Genomic DNA, 21,773 nt, shown 5'->3' with positions numbered 1-21,773 from the left:
GGGGTTAGCAATTAATAGCATCAGGGAAGGCTGCTGAGGCACTAAATGTCTGTCGAGCAATAATTGCAGACAAGCAGCCTTCTGCAGACTTTCGGTCAAATGATTTATGTTTGGGGTCTCAATACATGCTGGATCTCCCCTTTCCAAGAAGTCTGTTCCTCCTGCCCAACAGGCAGCTTCCGGATCATGCCAATTATTGTGGGCCCAGACCATTCCGGAAAGAGTACGACAAGCCTTATACTCCCTCAGTTTCTCAAGAATAGGGGAGCAGTCAAGTACCAACATTTCCTGGGCAGTCATGATTTGCCACTGCTCAAACCTCTCCTGGCTTATACCTAAAAGGTCACTTCTCAATTCTCTTCATCCAAGTTTGTCAGATGGAGAATTGGTATCCCTCCAATCATCCCCCAGCATACAGCTGAGGGGCCACTTCTCCTCGTCCAAGTTTGTCGGATAGAGAATCAGTATTTCTTAGGACTTTCCAACACTGAAGGGGATCCTGCCAACTACACCAATTTTAATGTCACATCCTATTCAAAAGAGGGAAACAAGTGACTTATATTCATAAATCCCCAATGGAGTGGACAATGGTGAGACAAGTCTCAAAGTCCAGACATTTATTAATTTCCCACAATGTACTAAGTGGGTACATGATAATTGATTAAGTATATAATGAATTATGGCAAGCAATATAGTACGCCTTGCGCTACCTAATGATAATAAGGAAAAAGGCAAAAAAGAAAAGAAGAAAGGTAGAGAGAGAGGTAGAAATAGAGATCACCAGTCTAGGTCCTTGCATTGGTCCTGCCAATAAGGGTTCAAGGATGTATCTGTCTTCTTTGCTTCACTTCACTTCTTTTTTTTCATTTCTCACCCCACCTCAATTTATCCACACTTTTCTTGGGTTCCTCACCTAGGTCAACCTACCTATTTATGTATCATATGCATGGAGAGGGGTAAGGTGAATCATATGATGATGTAACTAGCATGATCTTGTTAATCTGCATTAGCATATGCAGGGTTGTCAACTTTCATATGCATTTCATGGATAATGAAGCAAAGGTCATTCACCAGACAGACGGCCCTTGAAACTTTACAAGGTGCACTAGAGCAGCACTGTCCTCTCTTCACAGGGTTCCTTCCTCCAACTGAATCTTGTGCTATCCATAAAGCCTTATCAGCTTCAGCCTCCACATTATCCACCTTGTGACTATAGTTTTGTTACTTGCAAGTGCTTGAGACATTCCTCAGCAAAAAGGGCCTCTACTCTCCCCCCATCCTTTATCTTTACCAAGTCTTGTTTCTCATCCTTTTTTTCTCAGGTTGTTTTTCTTAGTTCCAGGGAGCTACAAGTCAGCTCTCACACTCGTGTTGTACCCATTCATCCAACCTTCTTCCACAAAGTAAAAAAGAAGCCCCAGTACAAATTATTTTACTTCTGAAATATTACAGAGGCTTTACAGCAATCTTATAGAGTCAAAATGTAAAAGTTCTTTCAGAAAATTATGAGAGACTTTATGACTTTTCAGAAACTATAAGGATTTCATGTGACAACTCTGTATAATCCGCAAAGAATAATGTTTCAAGATCTGATTCAGTTTTGTGTTTTTCATAGCTGTTAGGAAGAGAAAACAAGAACTTTAATCATGTTCACCACACCTTTAATGAGGTAACCAAGTCTAGACTGGAGGACAGATTGCAAATAAGGTATAGTTTCTGCAAAATCTCAAAATCTGTGTCTGCAATTCCCAGTGGAAATGGTGTCCTTAACATATTGAAATAGGTAACAGAAAAATGTATCTCTTCAAAAAACACAAGAGAGAAGATCTAGGGAACTGTAAATCAGCCTCACCTCAATCCACAGGAAGATCATGGAGCAAGTCCTCTGGGATTTGTTCAGCTTTAAGAGAAGGCTCAGTCAGGGGAGGCTTTATTGCTGTCTAACTACCTAATGAGAGGATTTAGAGAAGATGAAGACAAAATCTTCTCAGAGACATGTAAAGAGAAAAGGCAGCAAACACAGGTTGGAATATAGGAAATCTTAGCTGTTTTGCTTTTTTTTTTTTTAACAAACACTGCTCAAACACTTCAACAGGTTAATCAAATATTGGAAGAGGATCAAATATTGGAATCCCTATCACCAGGGATTTTGTGAAGTTTCTGTCTCTATAGATATTCAAAACTTGACTTAACAAGCAACCTGAGCATCCTCCTCAGGTCCTGCCCATTCTTCTGTTCTGCAGCAGAGGTCTTTTCCTGTATCATTCATTGTATGATTCTGTAATTCTGTGATTTCCACAGGACATTAGGAAGTTCAGACCTAGAAAGTTATCTGGATCTTTCTTGTCTAGAATGCAGTGTAAAGCTTCTGAGACACAATTTATTAGATTTAAAAAAAAAAAAAAAAAAAAAAAAAGACTTTGTTTGCCTTGTTAGGAATATTAAACCTATAGTAATAATAGAGCTAGTTTAATAAGAAATACTATTTTTTATACTAACCATGAGTACAATGTGATTTGCAAACTTGGAAAAAACACCTAGCTATTGCTAATGTTCTTGAATGTCCCTTGCTAAATGTCTTATAAATTCCTGAAAAAGAAAATAAAAAGTTGTTGAAGAGTTAGTGGGATAAGATGGAATTGCAAGCAACTGTATTGAGAAAGGTGATGCAACTAAGTGCTTTGTACATTTATCACATCTGTGTTCCCAGCTTCCCACACTAAGTCACTTTGTCTCAATAGTTTGCTACATTTCTAGAGACTTTATTGATCATATTTCACACTAACTTAGCACTCAATGTCTTGTCCTACTTTCACGTGTTGTCTTACTGGATAAATTCCTAACTGCTAAGGGTCACACTGCAAAACAGTGCAGAGGCACTCATGATCTCTCTAAGACTGAATTCCCAGAGATACAGCCTCTGGCATTGTTGGATGACTTGCTGGTGGTTTGGAGCAGCTTCTCTCACCACGCACTGTTCATTACTGTCCTGCCAGTCCAGCACCATGCATGTATAAGGCTGTGCCTGCAGGAGAAGAATGAGGAAGCATTAACAGGGAGGAGGATATATCAGGGACTATGGTATTCACTCACATATGATTCTGGCAGGTGCAATTGCACCTAGTTTGAGAAAACTGCATAAGAGGTCAGAGATAACATGCTTTTGTACAGAAGGGCACAGGCATCTTAAAGCCTATCTTCAGAGTCTCGGGAAGCACTATCTTACCCTTCCAGAAGACATACAACACTATTAATCTTAGTGTTCTCAGTTTTCTAAACATTTTCCTTCCCTTTGCACTTGTACTGTCTTCTACACTGGTCTCTTTTCCTGGTCTCTTCTCCTCCTAACACTTTGTAGCTGTGTATGTGGGTGATTCTGTAATCTTAAAAAAAAAAAAAAAAAAAAAAAAAAAGAAGTCTTTAGACTGTGACATTACATCTCAGTTCTTGAACCTCAGGTTCGTTCCTGAACCAGACCCCTTCACAGACAAGCTATCTACAGTGCTTCACAGCCTTTTGGCAGCTACCTAATTTTGCCATCTATACATCAACCCTCAGCTTCTTTGGACAGCAGTTTCCAGATCTGAAAGAAACAACAGAAGTCTTCAATATCACAGTCAGAAGTCGTTAAAACTAGATTTTTTTGAGAACTAAGTTTAAGTTCATAACAATATCCCATGAACTAAAATAGTATTGAAAAAAACACTAAAAAACCCCCAAACTTCTGAAAAAACTCAAACACTCTTTTATCAAATGGGTGTTACCCTTATCTGAACGCAGTGTTTGAAACCTCAAAAGACATTTCTTTATTAGATGGATAAAGAGACTGACTTAAAGAAATAATTTCTCCAGGCTTTTATTTAACTGGTTAAGTGAGAATCTTTTAGAAGAAAAAATTATTCAATTCGATCAGTGCAGGAGTAATCAGATTTATAAACCAATGGTGAGTACTTTTAGAATATTTAAAAAAGGAAGGCAAAAAGTGCAGGAAGGATTTCTTTGAAATAAGGTATAACTTATCTTGGTTAGGGAGTTTATTTTAAGGTAAGGAATTTTACCTCAGAAAATTGGGAATATTTAGAAATGACAAAATAATTTCTTTCTGCCTGAGGAATTATTTCAGTGTAGAGCTCATCAATTTTATTACTGAAAAATATATGTGATGGGTACTGAAAACATTTCTTACTTCTGAGAGAGTACGACTCTGAGTTTCTTGACACAAACGTGAATTAGAACTACTTCCAGAGAGTTCAGTGCATCACATACCCAGCTAGAGATAGTCACACAGATATGCTGCTTGTAAATTAATGGACTGACACTGGTTTATGCAATATGACTTTTTGGCCCATGAGAACCATAACACTATGAAACTTAAGCGCTCAGGAAAAAGAATTTAAAGAATTAAGCTTAATGTTTACAGAATATATTCAGATTGAAGAGTCGGGAGAACCCCTGTTTTTTTCCTCAGATTGAGTGTCTTCACAGTAAGTATCATATACTGTCTTAGATATGATGTATATACAATCTTCTGTGGTTTTGCCCCTGTTTTAATGGTTTGCCAAATCCTTCAATATCCTCTACACACCTAGGTAAATATTTTCCTTGACATCAAGGTTTTTTCGTGACTTTCACCCAATTAGAACTTCAGAAATTGTTCTGAGCATCGTATACTTATCTACATCTAAATAATTGCACACGCAATTCTGAAACAGTAGGAAAATAAACAAAAGATTCCACATTTTTAAGGAAGAAAATATAGGTATTGTTTTAACAATTTGTAATCAATATTTTCATTGCCACTTATGCAATCTCAAAAGGAAGTTACAAAATGTGGCCCTTTGGATCTAATTCTTTTATTTTAGGCAGCTTTAATAAATTATGCAGAGTATTATGACACCATCTTCTTTAATAGATGGCTACCTTTCCCTGAAATTGTTTTAACAATTATAAGAAAAAAATATTCCATTATGATTCCTTCCAAGCCACTGTACTAGAACGAATTCAGCCCATTCTAATTGGGTGACATCAGGCAGCAGTGAAAATGCAATTTGTTGTGAAATTTGTTTTTGCATTTTGCATGGAAGCCCAGTGTTCAGCTCTTTTGCAGCTCTCCGTTGGACCTTATCAAAGAACATACTAGCTGGAGGGCATCAGCAGCACTGATCATTCAAAGGGAAACAGAACAGCTGTGTTCCTGACAGCTGGAGCAAGCATGACGTCCATCAGCAAATAACAGGGATATCTAAAACTGTTCTCCTTAGCAGGGTGTACCCAAATCCTGTTATGTTGTAAATGAGAGTTCTTAGTGACTGCCAATTCCAACCATTATTTTTCCAGTAGATGATAAACATTTCTTTTACATCTGTGTATTAGTTTGTCATGCTGTCATTCATCATCAATAAAGTAGCTTTAGGTAAGAATTATAAGAGGATAAGCTGTTTCAGAGAAGCTCGAGTCTAAGAATCCTCCTATGTAGATGCACTGTAAAAGCTCACACTGCAAACATACACAGAAATTCCACACAAGAAATACATTTTCAGTTCATGCTTCTAAGCCTAAAAGGAGCTGCTAATAAGGTGAATGTCTTCTCCCTGCATCGTCTCTCCATCATTCTTTTTCTATCCTAATACTGTTATCTACAGTACAAGAATTTTCTCTTCATTGTCATCAGTTCACAGAGATCAAGATACATCTGAATTTTATGTTCTGGTGTCCAGAATACATTAACCCGGTACTGCTTATCCAACAAAGTTACCCATATCATAGAATCTTATTTTGGACTGTTCACTAGATGTCCCTACAGAGAGAAAAAATGAAGGGGGAAAAAAGAAGGAGTAGTTCATGTTTGATGTTCTGGATTCTGATCAGTGTCACTGTCACTTCCTGTTTGTCCTTTTTGAGTTGTAATTAGAATTCACTTTATTGGTCTTTCATAGAGTTTATTCCTTATGTGAAAGTGGCTTGTTGGTTAGTTAACCTGTTTTTCTATTAAAGCAGCTATGATTTATCAAATAAAAGAAGCTGATAGCTTATTTAGCTTTACTTCTGTCTCTAGTTTTTACATATTTCAGCTCTAAAAAATCTGTAACCTATTCCTTAAGTCACTAGCATTACCTGAGGTGAATTACACCATTACAGATGTAGCTTCAACAAAATTAGTCCGAACAGTGAAGTTCAAAACAGCTTTAGAACATGGCCTTATAGTCAAAAAGCTACAAGCATGCCGGCCACTGTCTTATTCTTTCAGGTCACATGTTGCTTGGGAATAAACACATATTATATCTGGTATATTAAGTTTTAAACTGGACTGTGTATCTCTATATGAACATGAGTAGCAAAGACATATCTCACAAGTTGCCTTCAGACTCCCAGCCTTCCAGTGTGCACTTCACGTGCTCATGCTTTCTATGGTTTAGACTCCCTCTTTTCAGTCTCCCAGAGGAGAGATATACATTTCTTTAAAAAGTGTCTCCACAAAAGAAAAAAAAAATTCTTAAATTGTAACTATTCATGACAATTTCTCAACAACCACATAAGCCTATGTATATTTTATGTGGCTGTATCTTTGCAAAAACTAAAATGCTGAAATGCTAATGACTAAAATTTTGCCCAGAGAAAATAAAATAACATTGCATTAATGAATATGCCTCCTCCTTCAGTTACTAAATTTTCACTTGCAATCGAGACATTAAAGAAGTGACAGTTAAACCATTAGAACTGAAAAATCTAAGGAATGAAAAGGAAGATTTGAATCAAAAGCTGTTATTCTGCAAATGCCTTAGTCTAATGTGTCTGTGTATTAGAGTGATAATGAGAAAGTTCATGGGAACATCGTCCAGGCTGCTGACTTGCTGCAGAGAGCAGTGAATTAAGGTCTAAATATCATCTGTACTAACCTGTCTGAACTTCTAATTTTTATAAAGTTACACATTTGTTATTCAAAGTAAAAATCATGATGCCTCCAGGTGAAATCTAAACATCAATTCTTTACCATACAGACAACTCTTACTTATGCAGCTGTCATGCATACCTCTATGCACGCTATGAATAATCTCTTTTGCTTAGATAAGGACAGACTGTGTCCTTTCCTAACATCTTACCCAGGTGGGCAGGAGCTGCTCCCCTGGTCTCTCAGTGGGCTGCCACCCACTGACAGCAGCTTGATTTGAGGATCTTACACAGGGGGAAAAAGGGACTCAAAAGTATATAGGACTTTACAGTGCCCAGGGAAAGACTGTTTTTCCCACTTCCAAGAGATACAGCTTGCTGCCTTGTACAGATGCCTCCTAAAAATTATCTAAATTGCCTCCTGAAGCAGTGCTGCACTGTGCTGGTCCTTGCTCAGGGCTGTGACTAAACGCAGTAATCTAGCTTTTACAGCTGCAGTATGACAGACAGGGAGGCAAGATGCCTTAATTAACTGTGTTTACTTATGTACAAGACACGAAAACAAAAATTGATTGAAACTCATTTGAAAACAACAAGACTTTTCCTACCTGCTGTTTGTCAGCTAAGAGAGGTTTTCAGTGGAATTTGAGATTTGTTTTCCTTTTAAATAAGTGATTTATAATCTCGGTAGTTCTAATTTACTGTAAGCAAAACATCAGATTAGTAATGTGTTTAAAATTAGTTATTAAATTCCCATTAGACTAAATTACCACCCTTAGAGATATACAAAACTACTCCAGATTAATTTGTGTCTTTCAATAACTATTTCACCTATTTCTGAAAACACTGGTAATTTTAAGGTTAGTGTTACAGCAGTTTACTTGATATTTACACTAGGACCAAGACTCTTAGGTCAGATTACATGCCTTATTCTCTTTGGTGAATCTTTGTTTCAGAAGAAAATAATAAAGTGAAATCTCTTTTAAGAGTCCTTTCAATGCAGGAATAAGATGCCATTCATTTTGAGGGTTCTTTGGCTGAGGTCTGATATGAAATTACCTTTACTCTTTACCCATATCTGTCTAGGCTCTTACCGGTCCAGGTGACAGTATAACATCATCCAGGAATGTTTTTCTAATGACATGCCCATTATTTCTCATTTGCAGCTTGCCTAGAAAGGAAACACTGTTTCCAGTCATTTTTAAAAACCTTTTTACAAATCCTTAACACAGTGAAGAAAATACACACCTTTTTTTTTTTTTTCTTGCTGCCCATTCTAAATCTCTGATGAGTGAGCTGAAATTCTTATTTGTATTAAATATTGCCATTTTTGAACTTGAACAGATTTGACTCCCTTTTACTGGGTTATGAAGCTACCTCCCTCAAAGTTCTTAGAAACAAGAAGAACTTGTGGGATGATGGCAGAATGTTTCCTTCTGTGAAGTGAGTGGTCTGAAACCGTGGGTGTGACTTCGCAGAGCAATAGCTGTTCTACAGTAACCGTTCTCCAACATTTTAAAAATGTAGGGAGACATTTTTAGAGATTAGTAGAGATTAATAGTACTAGAGGTTAATATTCACAGGGAACATTAAAACACAGAATTGCTACACTGCTGCTAGTTTGAGGAATTATAAATTGAGTTACTGCTGGCTATATATGCACATATATGTATGTGTATGTGTGTGTTGAAAATTATGTGCAGTTAGCTCACTAGCACTTTGTTTAGACAAGTGATTGTCAACTGAGTATTTCTTGATTTTTCTACAATGTATTTCTTAAAGACCTATAGCTGTAAGTTGTTGGTGACATCTATTAAAGCCTACTTTTGCACTTAAACCACATAAACTTTAAAATCCTTACATGCAATGTGTGATGTACCTTTTCCACTACCTTACTCTTTTTTTTATATATATCTTTATTTACCTTTGTTATATATAAAGCAGAATACATGTTAAAAATTTGCTTCTATTTGTCAAAGTTAGCAGCATTGTGCTAACAATTAAAATCTTACAAGTATTATATTTTTTGTTTTATGGAAGGAGTAAAGACCATACATTTGTTTAGTTTTATTTTATTCTTATTTCTCAACAAGTGTTGAAATTTATTTAAGATGTCTTGGCAGACAAGAGAAAGATTACTATTAAAATATAAACCTCTGTATTTTAAATAATTCTATAGAATGTAGTGCCAAATTTCTTAACTGTCTAATTGCATTGGTTAACTTGAAGAACCTAAGGGATACAACAGTATTAATCTCTTAAATGATATTGATTTTTTACAGCTTATCACCATTATTTTGTAGAACACTAATTAAATCTGAAGGCCTTCTGAAGAGCTTTGCTGAAGGTATCATAAGTCAAAACAAGTGAAGAAAAAAAGGCACTGCGAAACTGCCAGTTACCTAATGCCCTTAGTCTCTGTGCTCTACTTATCAGTGTACTAATCCTCAGCATATAGTTTGTTCCATTTTCATATTTCTAAATGTATGTATATGTTATAATTAATATGTTCTGTGGGTTGCACTTCCTGACTTAAGAAACATTAACTTAAATGTTTTGCTGAATCAGGATCTTTGTGTAGCCTAGGTAGTAAAGGACACATATCTCCAAGACTATTTTTCTCTTAACTTGCTTTATGATTTTGCAAGTAACAAGTCAGTCTGCCACCCTCCCATCTGTTCTCCCCTTTCTACACTCAGAACACAAACTTTTGCTTCTTCTTACATAATTTTTAATGGCCATACAACACTGCTGATACTGCTCTTTTATCTTGGTATAATCACGAAGCCCTTAGTTAACAAATGGATTTTATTTCTGGTTCCAGTCTAAAAAGTTTCAAAATAAAAACAATCTTAGACACAGCCACCATGCTTTTTATAAACTTATTCTTATTTTGTATCTCTCTTGGTCACATTTGGTTGTTGCTATTTGCCTGTTTTCTGCACTAGGCAGAAAGGCTTCATCTTTTTTTTATTGCTATATGCATGGCAGTGATGGGAAGGCATATTTCGTCAAAGCAGTGATCCCTTAATGCTGTCAGTGGTTGTTCCAGGAGAAACTCTTTCAATGATAAAATCATCCTCTGTTGATTATGTGTTTTCCCTCCCTTTCTCTAATGAACTACTATTATTTCTAAAACTTTTAACATTTCAGTTTGCATATGGTATAATAACTGGGATACATGGCACTCCATATTGAACAATAGGGTGCTATTGAACTATAGCACTTTTTAGCCACTGTATAATCTCTTTAGCTACTGTATGAATGCGATAAATTGAGGGTTTATCAATTTAACAATTTATCTCTTGGAGAGATACAAGCACTAAAAAAGAAGGATGAGTGGATATACAAATCTCAATTCTCCATGTATATAGTACATGCCCGTGGCTGCCTGGAGGAGTCTGCATCCTGGTGGAGAATGGAGTGGGAAGGTGTCTGTGAAGAGACCCCTCCTCTATTCTGAGTGTCATGATTCCACAAAAGGCTTCTTCACACTGCTTTATGAAATGGCAACAACATAGGAGTAGACCATAAACCCAGAGGTATCAGTGCTGTTTTGGGAAATGCTGCTTTCAATGTTTTTTCTGACACAGCCACAATGAGCAAAGGACACCCATGTGTATCCTATGACTTCAAATTTAAAGTATCCATTAATATATTTATTATTATTTGTTTTCTCATTAGCACTGGCAGTCACAATCAAAAATTAACAAACATGTTTAGAAATATGAATATATTAATTTAGATTTAAACTGGTTTAAAGCCTGAATAAAACAGGATTTATACATTTAGGTCTAAATGTATTTCTTAAAAACCCATGTTTAATCTTGTCATGGAGTATGTCTCTTTCATATTGCAACAGCCTCTGTGAAATTGGTAATGGGCCTGATTTTCTTCTTAGACACTAAGTATGCAATAAGTTATAAGCAGCTACCACAAAATACAGCAGACTCAGGAAGAATTAGGTTGGGAATTGCAAAGACATTAGAACAAAAAGTTTAGAGACATTACAGAGAAGTCCTGTAGTTAGGCACTAAATCAGCTAGAGCACTGCTTATCTTGGAAGTCACTGAGAGACACCAAACTCCATTTGGTTTACATGAGAGGACTATACCTACTCATAGATACTAAATTTCATTCTTGTGTTTAGGTATTTGAAATTTGCCAAAAGAAAATACAATATTACAGTATTTATTTTCCCTCCCAGATTTAACTTCTAAGCTATGTGAACATTTTGTCTGTTAAGGTGTTTTACTTCTGTGCTTTGACTGTGCCTGACATGGCAGCATGTTGAAAATCACATTAGATATTTATTTGCTTGTTTACATACTTAAAAACCTTTTGTAAATATGACCTCTGAAACTGCAGAACTGTTAGGTTGTGTCTGTCTGCTAATACTACTCTCAAATTATGTGAAAAAGAGGATATATTAATACCTATCTTAGGAATTCCTACAGGAATGCTAAATGCCTTGAGTCATGTTATTAAATGCACGTACAGTATCTGCCTACAGCTCCTGGCTCTCATTTAGGAAAAGCTTTTGTCATTATCTCTGTCAGCCAGTAGCTGAGACCTCACAGCCTTGAAAATGTCCTCAGATTTGGAAAAAACAGCCAACCATGTTGTACCTTAAAAGACTGAATCATGCACTTTTAATCAGATTTTATATACATCTGGGGTCTGCAATACAGCCTGTCTGAGGAAAGTATGCGTTCTGTCATTTCCTATTGATAAGTAGATAAATAGAAACAGGAAAATCCACCAGATATCCGTGCTCATGCATTAGGCTAAAGAAAAAATAAATCCCTGAAGCATTAAATTTCCAGATTTTTTCTATTGATAATACAATCTCAACTAGAAAGCTCATAAGCAAATATTGCTATTTTGAGTTAGGTGATTATTGGATATCTTTTCCTGGAAAAAATACATCTTTGAGTCTGTAACAGTATTCTCCTATTTTAACTATTTCAACTTCAGTTAAAGGTATTTGACCAATTCTCATATCTTGGTCTCTTCATATCTTAGCATAACTCAGGCTAAAGGAGACGCAGAAATTCTCTAGTCCAACCCCTTGTCCAGAGAAGAGCCATTTCTGGACTCAGACGAGGTTAAGCAGGGTTTCACGTCAAGGCACAAAAACCCTCAAAGCCAGACACAGCCTAACCTCCTTGGGCCCCTGTCCCATTGTTTGGGCAAAAGGTTTCTCCTTATATCCAGCCTAAGCCATTTGTGTTTCAGCTTGTGCGGCTGCCTCTCACCCTCCCACCACACACCATTGTGAAGAACCCACCTGCATCTTCTCTACCCCCTCCCATCGATGCTGTGATGCTGTTGGGTACCCCCAAAGCCATTCCTTCTCCCAGTGGAACCAGCCTGCCTTGGCACTTCAGCCTCTCTTTAGAGGTCTAGGGCTTCAGCCCCCTCTTGGTGGCTTCTGCTGATTTCATTCCAGTTAATCTATATTTTTCTTGTATCAGAAGCCCAAAACTGGACAATATATCTAGATGTGATATAGCAAATACTGAATAAAGGGTGATCCTTCAATGCTATATCCCAGCTCACACTGCCTCACGTGCTGCTGCCCCTGCTGGCTGTGGAACAGTTGGCTCTGCTCAGCTCATTACCCAGCAAGGCCCAGGGCCATCTCTACCGAACTGCTCCCCAGCACCACCAGCCCCAGAATGCCATTGCTTCAGGGCTCTGGTTTTAAGGCTCAGCCTCTGTCTTAGCTGAATTTCACAGGGTCATTTGCGGCCCCTTCCTTCCATTTATTCAGGCCGTCAGAAGGCAGCCTGGTCCTCATGCGTGTTTACTGGTCCCCCCTCAGTGTCATCATCAAATTTGATAAGCATGATCTCCATCCTCTCCTCTAGGTCACTGATAGAGATATTGACTAGAACTAGCCCCAGGATAGACGCTGCACTACAGCACTTGTTGCTAGCTTCCAGGTAGAGTACAACCCAGTTACTCATGGCACTCTGAGCCCAACCATCCAACTGGTTGTTTATTGGTTGTCTTCACATCCAGATTGTGATGTCCTAACTTGAATACAATAACATTGCTATAGTCGAGGTAAATGTCATCTATGTCCACAGATCCAGTACTTTTATCACCAGGGCAGTCAGGTTAAAAAACAGAAAATTCCATGGTGACTGTTTCCAAACACCTGTTCCTTCCTGAGTCCAGAAATATGTTCCCAGAGAAATCGCTCCGTGATTTTTCTTGACACCAAAGTGAAGCCAACCCCAGTCTGTAGTTTCTGCATTTGTTCCTTTTGAACTTCATAGAAAATACATGTAACTTTTGCCTTCCTACAGTGGTTGGAGATCTCACCCAATCTCCTCGGCTTTTTGAAGATGGCAGAGAATGGCCTTGTCAAAGGCACCACCTCAGTTGTTGTTCAACAGATTGAAATGGGTTGTCAAATTGTCTCAAGTAATCCCCAACTCAACCTCATCCACTGCTGGCCATTGCCCTACTTGAACACTTTTAATTGGGACATTTTCCTTGTTCAGTCCTTTACTGCTAATGTAGAAGCTCTTGCTGTCCTTGATCTGTGTCATTTCGGAACCTAGTTGGATTTTGGTTTTCCTAGCACCAATTCTGCATGCCGGTGTAGTGTTTCTCAACTCCTTCTTTCTAGCCTGTGCTTGCTTCCACCTCCTGTATGGGGTTTTTTTTGCATTGTAGCTCTGTCAAGCGTTCCCTGCTCAGTCAAGCTAGTTTCCAGTATGTCTGCTTTTCTCCCTGGGTACCATGGTGGACTGTTCTCATACTTGGAGATGGTGTCCTTAAAGGTCTGCCAACTTTCCTGAGAAACTTTGACTTTTAGTGCTGTCTACCATGGATGACCATCTAACAAATGTCTAAATAAGCCAAAATCTGCTCATCTGAAGCCCTGCACTCTGCTAGTCTCTTTCCTCACTCCACTCAAGATTCTGAACTCTCTAATAATATAACTACTACAGCTAAGATACCATTGATGATTGTTACATCTCCAGCCTGTTCCTCTCTGTGAGGGAATAGCAGATCCAACTGCTCATCACCCCTAGTTGACACATACAGTGTCTGTTCACAAAGTTATACCAAATACCCTTCAGAAATCTTGACAGTTTTTGTCCTGTTATTTTCCCTTTGAACAGATGTAAGGGAGGATAAAACCACCATGAAAACAAGAGCTTGTGACTCAGTTATTTCAAGAAGGCTTTGTCCACTTTATCACCCTGCTAAGTGGTCTGTAGCACATTCCTGCCACAGTGTCACACTTAGTGGCCTATCCCCCAGCCCTAACTCACAAGATCTCAGCCAGCCTGCTCTCTGTCCCGTAGCTGAGCTGCACACATCTGAACTGCCCCATCACATTATGGGCAGCTCCAACTCCCTTCCTTGTCTTCACTGCCTGTCTTTCCTGAAGAGCTTGTATCCACCCATTGCTCACTCTGGTAGTGCAAGCTGACCCACCACATCTGCCATTGCAACTTTGCTGTTGTTTTCTGTCTGCACATACAGCACTAATGCCTCCTGCTTTGTTTCCCAAGCTGAGAGTATTTGTATACATGCAGTTGAGGCAGATGTTCCTTTGCCCTCTTTCATCACTCCTGAGGCCACCCTTGTTTCCACCATCCTGCACTTTTCACCATCCAACCCGTCTTCTCTTTCCTCCTTTGATTTGGAGTCATAAACTCCCACCCTTATCTCACCAGCTTGAATCTCCCCTCATCTCACCAGCCAGTCTTTTGGTAAAGGTGCTCTTGTCCCATTTCAGCAGATGGTCCCCATACTCTGCAGTCCTTGATGCTCAGAATGGCTCCCATGATCATGCCCTGGGGGACATCCTCACTTATGCTTAACATAGGCTTTCTGCCTCCAGAGGTCAACAGCCCCTTCTTCACATCCAGTGCCACAAACCCTCCTTGGCACCATCCAAAAGCCATTGGGTTCCTCCCTTGGCAGAAGCTGACTGCGGACTAAACCTCCCTCTTTTTTTTGGAAACAGCAGACAAGAGTTGTAAGAAATGAGTGCTAGAGCTTTCCCAGAGTAAAAGCCTCCTGTGGTGACCCTTTTCTGGCAGTCACTAGCAGCCCAAGGTACCTAGAGGATTTCCTAGGCTACCCAGAAGCAGCGCCCATAGACTGCTGCACAAGCGCTTTTCTCTGCTTGCTGTGATCTTTGGATGTTACTTTTAAGTAATGCTGAACCACCATTACTATTACCATATTGCTCCTAGGTTCTGGGGCTTGAATTACATGACAGTTGAAAAGAAAACCAGAGCATCCAGAGTATCTGTTACTACTATGTGAAAAAATTTATGGAACTTCCTTATGAAAATGAAAAAAATTGATGTAATTACATTGGTGAAGTTTAGTTGAGTCAGTTGCACATTGCTATATAGTCATGTGGAACAGAAACTTTTGTTTTTCTTCCTTTTTAAATAGCAGAAGCAAAAATGGGCAAATACCTCATGCAGATACTTCAAATACTTCATGCAGGGCAACTTTTGAAGCAGGACACAGAGAATGAAGGAGCTGTAATTTTTTTTCTGCCGATTGTGTTCCTGAGAGTAGGCATGGGGGGAAAGGGAAGAAAAGCTCTTTGTCTTGAGTCACACCTGAACTTGTTAAGAGAGATGTAAATGAATGAAATTTTATTTGAGACAAATGCAGTAGAACTTGGATAGAGACAACATGGACAGAGAGCTCCAAAGCTCCCAAAAAGCGACCATAGTACTAGTTAGAACATTAGGATAATCTAAGTTGGAAAGTATTCGTTTTGTTCTGTTTGTGTTTAAATACAGACCACAAGGCCAGGACTCATCCCTGTAATGTGAATTTGAGTTAGGTAAAAAAAAACAGAGTATCTTCTTTTCCTTGATTTTACTCCTCCTTCCTTGGTAGACAACTGATGCAACTGAATACATCACAGACACAGTGTGAAGCTGGCAAGGCCTTGAAGTATTCAGGACACTGAAAAAGAAGTCTCCAACTTCCATTTTGAAAACACCTTTCACTGTAATACAGGAAAAAAGTATCTGAACTCTGTCTCGTGTGCTTGCTAGCATTTCTTGGGTGTGCTGTCATCCTGGATGATCCTTACCTAGCAAAGGTCTTGACCCAGATCTGTGTTTGGTCCATTTTTATTTTTTTTTTCCCCTGAAATCTAACAGGGTATAGTGTGTAGAGAGGCTATCTTCCAGTGAAAATGTACACTTCTTTACCTAGCTTCCCTTGCTATAATACGGCTGGTTATAGTCTATACATATGTTTCAGAAATGTGCCAAAAGGCAGAATTAAAACATTTCTGAGCATGGGGGTAGGAAGCCTTAATGCTTTATGAATAGTGTGGTAATACAATGTCTTTGTATTCCTGAAATTCAATTCACTTAAAAAATCCTTCAGTGTTGATGTCTTCTGGAATAATTGCAATAATGACTTCCATATTCAATTAACCTCTTTTAAAGTTTTGTATTAGTGATTATGGGTCATCTCAATGGGGATGAAATTGTCACACACAGAGCAGAATATAACCATGAAGTCACAGTGGCACAAGTTACAAATTCAATCAGAAAATCACCATTAAAAGTACTTCAAAGTCCTTGTGCCAGAAAAGAAAGTCTCCATTAACGTAATCATGATTTTTGTTTCAAAAAGTGAAACTTGCAGACTAATAATGATGGATGTAAGATAGGGACTGGTGATGTTTCATAGTTTTGTGGAATTTAAATAAAACATCAAGTAGCTGATTCTACAGTTGCTTTGCTGACTGTTTCACACAAATCTGCACAACTGTTGGTGATCACAGCCAGATGCTGGCTAGAAATTTTTGAAATTCAGCATCTGCTCTTGCATAACACTTTTCATTGGCACAGTCCTCTCTGGAATACTTATACATTAACTTTGAAAAATATTTAGCATTAGTCATACTTACATACAGTCTTTTTAAAAATTAAATGCTACATTTCTGTAATTATGGTTAAGTATTATTAAAATTCACTGACATGCTAAATAGTTCTTGTACTTGTCACTCTCTGAAAAGCTTTTTTGGTTTCAGAAAGGACTTTTCATTTTTTTGAGGACTGTCCTTATAACACTCTAAAGTCAGTGTCAATGAATGAAAACTGTCAGCTGTAAAAACTGACACAAATCTGACTACAAAAAGGTTGCTATTTCTTATTTTAGGTAACTTTATTTTCAGGCTCCATAAGGAGAAGTAGATGTTGTATAAGTACTTAATAAATATGTTACTCTTTTGCTATGGGATTGCTATTATTCACCTTAATATTATTACTCATGTCAGGACTAATATATACGTTATCCAGAAAGTTGCTTCATTGCAAGTCTGGTCAGTTCAGTTGTCTAGCTTCAGTAAGCAGAAGAATTTAGGCTCTATTTTTCATTATTTCTTGTTATAAGAATTAATCATACAAAAAAAAGACACATGTCCTCAGACTTATTGTGATATAGATTCATGAGTCACTAGCTTCTTATTCTAATCCCTGTTGCCCAATGTAGGCTGTGGTCTTCTTTTGGCTCAAGCAAAAGGAAACCTAGAGAATTTTTTTTCCCTCAGCTCTGTCAAGTGTAAATTGTATTTTCTCTTGATAGATCCCTAAAGTCAAATGCTGTCATGTGGAATAGGGTAGGAAAATCCTAAATGCAGTGGGAGTAGGGCAGAGTTTGGGTGGTATGAGCTGTTACAGAAGCCTTCCTGCAGCTGCCTGGGACAGCACCAGTGGAAGAGGAAGGTGAAGGGATGTGAGTGCCAGGCAGGTAGGGCAGGGAGTGGGTCATCCACTATGGAAGTGCTCTGCCCAGAACTGCCTGGAGAAAGACAGCACTGCTGATACAGTACCATTACAACTAGTACCACTGATAAAGGTAAAGGATTTCTTCTCTGGAAAACTCTTATGTAAAACTTATCCACAGGGATAGAGAGTTTCATCTTTTGTAATTCAGCTTTCCATTGAATATTCAGCTTTCCATTGAAAATACATTGTTATTTCTGACTCGTGCGTCAGGAAAAAGTGAATCCTTTTCTCTTTCATTTACTGATTTATAGACACTTTCAGAAGAAACAGTGAGTTTGTGATCTCTGCCTATTTGTTCCTAGTTGTCTTAAAATATGACAAGAAGCAGGCACTCAGGGCATCATGAGTCCTGAAGGGAGATCATTGAAATATTGTTAACATATTAACATTTCACAAAACTTTAAACTCCTAATCATACTCTAGTTCCAAGCCTTCTTAATTAATAAAATGGAGATTCAGATGCTAAATTGCTGGTAATGAAAGCTGGATACCCAATTAATCCTTTACTGTCTATCATTTATACTTGTTCTTCCTTGTCTCCTATCAGATGTATGCATGCACTACTACACCAACCCTGTTTAGAGAACTGCAAAATATACCTGGGCTACTTATTTTCCTTTTAAATGTAGACTTCAAACAACACCATTATCATTTTCATATGTTGACTTCCATTGTGGGTGTTATTTTTGGGGGGTATCTGTCTCATCTGGCCTTGATAAGAATAATGTACATAAGCATTCAATTACTGGAAAAAAATCCACATTTAATAGACTCCTTGTTTTTTAATTTACATTAAATTAGGACAAAGATAAATCAATATTTGTGGCTATGAATTATTATTTATTTACATTTCACTTAAAGTTTTCTCCCTACTATGCTGTGGTTGGGTCATACGGCTTTAAGTATGCAGGCGAAACACATGATTTAAAAATTCTGTTGACAGGTAAATGTGAATCATCTTTTTTCATTCAAAGGAAAATAATCAAGCTCTTTTCAAATAATATAAAATGTAAAATGATTGCCTTTTGGGGAGGAGGAAGGCTTATCAGCATCTCTTCTATAGAAAATGATTTCCATTTTGTAGCTGGAGGAACACATGCTGCAGCTTATCTTGTCACTTGACTGCGTTTTCTGATATTTATTAACAGTTGATTTCCTGTAGATGCTGTTCTTTCCTGTTTCTCTTCTGCCATCCCACCAATCAATTATTTTTCCAAAAACTACATCTGCCCTTCTTTTTCATTCTCATTTCCTTAAAGATTATTTTATTACTGGTTTTCAAGAAGCATCTGTAATGAGTGGTACAACCCTGGTTCTATATATGATTTATAACAGTCTGTATTTGAGGCACCACTTCCTCCCCCACCCAATCTTCCCTTGGCCATTTTTATCAAAGCCCATGAGACTGAGATTTTGTAGTCATTGTAGTAAAATACAGAAATGATTAATTATGTCTCCAAAAGAAAATTTATTATTCATCAGAGATTTACATGGAACAGAGGCAGGGCTGGCTGTGAGATGTACAGTTGTACACAGCATCTTCAGGAAGTCCACTACAAAACTAGAGGCTAGCTGCACATTAGCTTGATGTCTTAGGAACATGAATGCCCTACATTTATGACTGGCAAAATCAGGAGTTCTGTAAACTATTGCTCCACATCTAGGCTTTCAATGATTATAAAAAGTCATCTTTCGCCCTCTTGCTTCGGATGTATCTGCTTGCAGTTTTCATAGTCTCGTATCTTTCACTACTCTGCTTTAGCCTTTGATGAATGTTGGGTTTGCATTTTTTTTTCTGTGACTCATCTTGAAGGAACTGGAATGTGTGGTTCACAATGTACCCCATTTTTAATTAGGACAATAAGACGTATTAGAAATTGTATCCTCTTTGATCACAAATTGATAAAACATGGCAAAGACTTGGCCGGCTACTTTTGAAAATATTATTGGTGGTCACTGTGGTCATTGGTGGTCATTGTCCACCCAGAAAAGACAAGAGCTATATTATAAAAAATTTTGTTCCTGGAGGTAACACTAGAACTCAGATCATTTGCTGCCATGAGGACTGATTACATGAAATATTCTTACTTTCCTGTTTTACTGTATTGCTTACCTCTTCAAACTGCCACTCTAAAATTCCTGCTATGTAGTTGTTCTTGTCAAAAGTTGTTCTTGTCAAAATCCCGCTTGTACTAGTTTATCTGTGAGACAAGTTTGTAAGAAAAGTGAGAGACCCACAAAATGAAAACGTTTGTTCACTTCTTGTAAGAATATAAAAAAACATTACTCACCCCTAAAATATACCTATATTGTCAGAAAACCATGTAATGATAGGTAGAAAAGAAATGCTACATGGCTGCTGTTCATGTAGAAACAAACAGGCATGAGAAATCTTCTATTGGGAAGAAAAAACAAAACAAAAAAAAAATCTTGACATTGCTATTTGGAAAACTAAATCCGAAGCTTGGACATTCCTGAAGTGTCTTGAGTCCTGGAAACAGAAATACTCTTGAGCTAAGATGGAAGAGCACTGTCCCAATAAATGTTCACAGCCTAAGAGAGAAAGCATGAGAAAACCATTCTTTCTTCAGTGTTAGTAACACAGGGGTGATGCACACAGAAGTACAGGGTCAAGTTTCCAGCCTTTTAACCCTACACATTGCAAGTAGTGCATACACAGATTCACTTATATCAATGTGCCTTCAGACCTGGTACCTACAGAAGACTGATTTCCCTGTTAAAGAAACACACATCTAGCTGTGCCTTCCAGATAGTTAAGTAATAATTTGTACTAGAATCTCTGGCCTGTCTGAGCAGTGACAGGTGCAGAACTAGAGGGAAGAAAGAAGGTAAATGTTGTAGCAGGCTGAATGACTGTAGTAAGAAGTTTTGATCATATCAGCATGGGAATTCATGTTAGTACAAAGCTAAGAAACAGATGAAGTCATATGTTTAATTATAATCAGTTCAAATGCTTAGGTCTAATAAAGCAAAAAACCAATATTTTGCAGTTCATTGTACTAACAGCCCACTAGTTATAATAGTAACCATATTAAAAGGAAGTAAGTGAACAATCATATTAATTAAACATGTAATAATTTAGCTCTTTGGTTTTATGAACATGTAAAGATCCAGAGTTCTCTAATTAAGATTTTGGTCTTAAATTATTAATGATAAATACCTAGTAGTTTATAAATATTTTCTTAAATAAGTCACTTAATTGTTAACGTAGTATTGCAACAGAGTGTACATTGTCTTGTTAAAATTTGACTTTCTAAAACATCTATTGCAAGAACTTTCAAAACAAATTAGTAATTGTAAGCATCTTTTTGCCCTGAGTTATTTTAAGGAGGACATATATGAAGAATAAGGTAGTCTGTAGAACTCTAACCCAAGCCATTGCTGCAATTTTCTAAGAAAATGACACTTTCTAAAATGATTACATTTCATACTATCAACTGCCTTATATTTTCATGTTTGCAAAGTGTTTTCTGTCTTTAGTGTATTTATCATCAATCAGCAAGTACTGTCATGCTTAGAAAACCAAAGAATCTGATCCCATTGTGGAGTCTATTTAAACAAACTAGAGTGCTAGCTAAACAAAAGCTTACTTATACTTTAAGAAAATGGTGCAAAAGAAGTGGAGTACAAACTATGCAAACTTAAATGTAAAAGACCCCCACCTGCTCTAGACATGAGTTCTTATTGGAGACTCAAATGCCCAATTGTGTTTACAATCATTTCATATATTTTAATTTTAATGTCTCCCAAAGTGTTTGCTACTTTAGGATTAAAAAAAAAAATTCCTCCCTTAACAGAAAACTTCACAAAAAGGAACATAACACTCTTGTTCCATGGAAACATTAGAGAAGACATAGTCAGAGAAAATGGTCTTCACTTGCACTAGCTGCAAATAGAATGGGGAAAAGAAGTTATTAAGACAAAAGTGTCTGAATATACGGAGTAAAAAGACTAACATGATAATTTTTTATATGTTGCAAAAAAAAGTATTATATTTTATGAACATTTTCTCTATGAGGCAGAGCAGTTACCACACTTAGTCATTCTAATGTACTGCAA

The 21,773-nt window shown here is 37.5% G+C and overlaps 1 long non-coding RNA gene across 2 annotated transcripts in view; it reads left to right on the top strand.

Moving 5' to 3' along the window:
- Positions 1 to 21,773, top strand: part of LOC141918564 (uncharacterized) — an 846,297-nt gene that overhangs the window by 758,715 nt on the left and 65,809 nt on the right. The gene's annotated exons all lie outside the window — the stretch shown is intronic.

This window comes from Strix aluco, chromosome Z (genome assembly GCF_031877795.1).
Source record: "Strix aluco isolate bStrAlu1 chromosome Z, bStrAlu1.hap1, whole genome shotgun sequence".
Lineage (NCBI taxonomy): Eukaryota > Metazoa > Chordata > Aves > Strigiformes > Strigidae > Strix > Strix aluco.
The sequence above is the reverse complement of the archived record's forward strand: the minus strand, read 5'-3'. Positions and strand labels throughout refer to the sequence as shown.